Below are 5,607 nucleotides of genomic sequence, written 5' to 3' on the forward strand. Positions count from 1 at the left end.
ACAGAGATTTAACTCTTACCTGGACAGCCAGCCTGGGCCCCTCCATGGTAATCTCTATGGCTTTATTAGGGACAATCTGCAGTTTTATTAAGTCAGGTGGTTTAGGACAGTGAGGAACAGGGGTAATCATGGGACTTTCGTGAGCACAGTGCCAACCACTACACTTCCTTGGACCTGACTTTCTAGACTAGAAATAATATTGTCCAGAATACCATAATGGTACATAAGGCATCAGCCTGTAGGCCCATGTATCACAGTTTTAGTAGAAGATTTATATATAGGGAAGCCAAATCAATACCCACAATAAATGTGTATATCCCAGTGAGTAATTCCACAATATTGACTTTTCCAAGATATAAGTGGTCCAAGGTATTTGATCTGAGACCTGTTCATTGGCTGGTTACCCAAGGAATGATGTCACATTATGGATTTAGTACTGGTCTCTGCTACAGAAGGATTTGACATTAAGCAACAACCATGTTCAGTTAAGTGTTGGTGAATGAAAGTCCATGTTTTTTACCTCATGCATAAATTCCACCACAGACAATATGACCAGTTCATCGATGAACCCATGGTCCCAGATGGTGTTAATTTGAAAGATGGGAAGAGAAAGACCACCAACTCAAGGCATCATGGCCAAATTAATTCAAGAAAACAATTAATTAAAGCAATTTTTTTCATTCATGTACACAGGCTGCCTCCCCCTAAGGTGGGATTTGAAAGGTTATCATTCGAGGGGAGGAAGACAAGTTTTTTATGAAGCTTAGGAGTAGGGGGTTTGTAAATGGAAGGTTTGGTGGGAAGATAGCCAGGGTCACAGGAGCAGAATATAACCATAAGAAGTTAGTCCTAAGTCCCTCCAGAGACAAAGAGATGGTTGCAAGGTGGGCATAACAACAGGTAGTCACAATAATGTAGCCATAACAACCCTTTAGAAACAAAGGTAGGGTTGCAAAATGGTTATTAACTTTTTAAACAAAGACATGAATGCTATTCCTGGAACAGGTAGTACAGAAGCATTTGTAGTTAAGGTTACAGGTGGGGCAGAGCCCACTCCTTAAGAAAGAGAAGTTTAATCAGAAACAGAAATGAACTTCGTTTGTCCTTACTGTAAGATGGCTTTTAAGCCTAAAATGGAGGCAGGCTGATTCTTCAGTGACAATTCCGGAAATGACAATGATGGCCAGAAAATCCACCGAATGAGACGTCATATATGCTGACTGTTGAAATTCCCTCTACCTGAGATAACTTTTTGATAAGAATTCATTTCAAACCCAGTATCTTCCATCTAGAGAGATTGTTATATTGTTTGAATCCACTGGGGAAAGAACAAAGACTAAGACTCAATTCAAATTCAGATTAAATGAATTCATTCTTACTGCTAGCAGAAGGATAGCAGCCTTTGAGCCAAACAATGCTGAGTGAGCTAAAGGAATGGTTTACGAAGTTGGATATCAAAGGTGTACATTACAATGTTCTATGGAATCCACGGCGGGATGAGAAAGTTGTTTTACTCCCCTCTGTTGTTTCTCTTTCCCATTACAAAGCAATAAATACACCACTTCATCCCAGTACTCTAACAATAGAGGAGTTTACAACAACAGAAAACAAGTAGGTAAATACCTCACAGCAGGATCACCATTATCCTATTCTTCTCTCACCTGCAGACTGCTAGGATCTCACAGGCATTTCAGGGCAAGGGGTCAATGCCCCTTAAGGGATGCCTGGTACCATATTAAGTTTCTTTAGCCATCACACAGGGAATTAATTATGTATAAATGGTTACACAGGTCTAAGCACTCTGGAGGAAGTGTCTGTAATGGCTGGGATAGAGCAGTTTATTTCTGGGCATGCAATAATACAGTGCCATCAGGTTAGGGCTGGCTGTCATGTCTCTACAAGATCACCAAGTACACTCCTTCTCTGAATGTCTTTCTGACCAATTTACCAATCGCACACCTTGGAAGTTCTTAACCATTAAGCCAAATCATTGGCTGCAGCTCATGAATCAGTATGTAATCATCTAGCTAAAAATTTGTTACTTAGAAACAAAATTCACATCTATGTGCACTGCACAAACTTCTCCCAACTGTAAAGATGTTCAGTCACTATTGCCATTCACAGATATTCAAGACCTGTTTCCACTGTCCACTTATGAGTGACAGAATTCAGAACTATCTACAAATATGACCCTAGTCTTCTCTTCCTTAGTCATGAAGTCATAGGCCATAGACACATTTAGGCCCAAGAAGGCTCCGTAGCAGTAGGAATTATAAGGAGTGGGCTAACTTCCTCCTGCAACTTATCTGTGTTTTCAGTACTGGTGCCTCCTTATCAATATTTCAGTATCCAGTTAGGTCCAATAACAGGTTAAGAATTATCTTTCAATGGTTTATTAGTATTTGGCAGATGAAGGCAGTGCCTTGGTCCCAAATCTCAAGTGTTTACACACTGATCCACTCATGGGAGCCTATAAAATACTCTAAATAGCATCCTTATATGCCTTTAGGATTCCTGCCCCAAATGATAAAGCTTTCGTCCTCCTCTCTTTCCTCCCCTTCATCACCATCTTCTTTGCCTTCATCCTCACCCCCTTCTGCATCATTATTTTGCAAGTCTTTTTCTTCACAACCACCACCACCACCACCACCACCACCACCACCACCACCACCACCACCACCATCATCTCCTTCATCATCATCCATATCAGGAAACAAATAGTACTGCAAGGGATTTGGCCAAATGTCATCTTTGATGACCTCTCTAAACTCATCTGCACCTTCATCAGAACGGTCAGAAAGCCTGGTGAAGTACCTCTCTGGCTCTTCGTGCTGCCTGTTCCTGCTAGTTTCATTCTGTGTTTGACTTGAGCGTTTTTGTCAAATTCTTTCTAGATTTCCATTTGATTTCAGTGGACTTTGAAGATGGGTCACCACTCTCATTCAGATGAAAACCTTTGGAGAGGACTTTATTTTCAAAGTAAGGATTTCATCAAAATGAAAATCTATGCTGTAACCTGATGCAATGTCTTCAAATACTGTCACTTCAATCCTGGTCAAGTAATGCACAACATGCAAATTTCACACATTGTTTTTCGAGAAAATGGGAAGATGAAACTATTGCAAATTTATTTTATGAATCTATCATTTATGCAATATGAAAGCCAAATAGAGTTAGCAAGAGAAGACAGGTATTCCTAGGTGAATATAACGCAAAATTCCTTAACAAATTATAGCAAATAAAACCCAGCATAATTTAAAAGAAATGCTAATATAACATAATCCAGTGAGGCTTACATCAAAAGTACAAGGCTGATTCAACACTTTAAAATGGTGATTCTTTCCATACATCATATCAACACCTGAAAAATAAAATGGACATATATGTAAACACAGAAACTCCAGTTACGTAAAATCAACAGCTAATACCACCCGCAGTGATTAGAAACTCAATGCTTTCCCTACAAGACCAAAGACAATGATGTAAGTGAAAGAGCAGACACATAGCTATAATTCCGAATGGAAAATCTGGGGATAGAGACCACAAATAATACCACAGTCTGTTTCTGACTAAGGTAAATAATATATGGATCACAGAACAATTGGTTTCAAAAAGTGTTGATGGAAGATGCACCCACATAAAACTGTGAACCTTCACAATCATCTTGCACATATACTCAAAATGGATCAAATTAGTTGATACAGTCTCAGAGGCAACAAAAAGGTTGACTCATGGAACATAAACATTGGTAACTTAAAGTTTTCTAAAATATTCTCTGTGTATAATTTAATCGAGGGAATATAAAAACAAGTTTCATCCTTGGAGAACATATTTCCATAACACATTTATAAGAAAGAACACAAATATAGAAAGTTCAAAAATAACCAAACAATAGAAAACTCCCAGAAGACAGGAATTGAAATAAAGAAAAAAAAAAACAATTTAATTATCCAAGGTACTTTCAGCAGGTTCCAGAAATCTTGTCTTAGATCAGTTTTCCCAACATTTCCCCACCATCCAAAATGATGATGTAGCACATTTTTTTTTCATTAAAGATGGGAGTGGGAGTTATGTAACTGTCTAGCTGGAGTTGATGTTGGGCTTTCTCAGATTTGGAGTGTTGAGAGATAGATAGATAGATAGATAGATAGATAGATAGAGAGAGAGAGAGAGAGAGAGAGAGAGAGAGAGAGAGAGAGAGAGCGCTGTGTCATAAATGCTTTGGTTGGAACTCAAGATTACCTTGAATCTCTTACTATGAGCCCACTTGGCACTTTCCAGGACACAGTGACACTAAAGGCATTTTAAACCTTCAAAAATGTTTTTCTGTCTTGTGTGTAATTGTAGATCATAAAAAGGAACCTTGCAACTCTTTCTCAAGTCTATGAAGTCAGATTATTCTCTGTAGCCCTGGCCAGTTGGAAATTCTTACCCCATGATGTAGCTGAATAAAAGCTGTTTTTGTCTCTAGACCTCGATTAATTGCACCCTGTCAGGCACAAACTTCAGAACACAACACAAAAAAACAGTTAGATGGCTGAAGTTTGAGTCTTCAGGTTACATATCTGTATCATAAAACAGATTAGGAATTTGTTCAAAGAGTTAATCATGGTCCTATGTTATTAGCCAGACCTAGCAAGAGATACTCATGTAGGAATTAGGTTGCTTTGCACCTTTAACCCTGGTTCAACAAATCAGAGAGTTGGCTATAATGTCCTTCTGAACTGGATTGCTTTTACTGAGAATGATTTATCTTAAAAACCACTGGCAAGGCACCTGGTCTAATCTAAAGCTACTTTGAAGATTTATATCAACTAATAGTGTACAGCTATCCTGGCAGCTGGGGAAATTCAATGATTTCCTATGCCAACCTGAGCTATGATTTAAAACAGTCATCTTTCTGACAATTACAGAAATAAGTGCCCACAGATCAAGATGTAGTCGTGAGATAGACAAAGCACAATATAGGTAGTGGGAAACCCCCCACATATAAATACATCATATCAGATACCAGAGAAGACCACATAACAGCAACAATCTAAAACCACAGCATAAGCAAAAACCATTCTGAAGTCTTTAGCCTTGTGGCTTTGCCTAATGAGGTTTCCCATCAGAGAGTGTTTCTTCTCATGGGATAACACCTGCACTTCAATTGCTATCTGTTGTTTGTCTGACATGACTATGACCACTGGCAGGATAGGCCATGGACCTAGGACAAAACCTTCTGCTAAAGGTTTGTAGTGATAAAATGACTCTAAGGACATTCTGCTGTACTCTTAGAGCAGTGTCTTACTCACTCATCCTTAAGAATCTTCCTCATGTTGTATATGGTAATAAATACAAAGTCTAGCAACAGGACAATTGAGAGACCTTGGAACACTCAATCCTAAATGGGTTGTCCTCATCATATCTCTTCCATTAGGGGTCAGTGGAATATGCAAAAGAGGAGGCAGAAGGATTATATTAGTCAGGGAGGATGGAAGACTTCAAGGAAATAGTGTCTCAGACACTGCAAGACTGATGGACATATGACCTCATACATACTGAAGCAGAATGCTTATGACTTGCTGAGGTGCCAGCTAGATGGTATCCCAGTGCTGACAGGGG

General features: G+C 39.0%; 1 pseudogene; it reads right to left on the reverse strand.

The window, feature by feature from the left end:
* Positions 1-2,428: 2,428 nt before the first annotated feature.
* On the reverse strand, positions 2,429-3,065 carry LOC102926503 (protein SET-like; annotated as a pseudogene).
* Positions 3,066-5,607: the final 2,542 nt, after the last annotated feature.

Source organism: Peromyscus maniculatus, chromosome 1 (genome assembly GCF_049852395.1).
Source record: "Peromyscus maniculatus bairdii isolate BWxNUB_F1_BW_parent chromosome 1, HU_Pman_BW_mat_3.1, whole genome shotgun sequence".
Classification (NCBI taxonomy): Eukaryota; Metazoa; Chordata; class Mammalia; order Rodentia; family Cricetidae; genus Peromyscus; species Peromyscus maniculatus.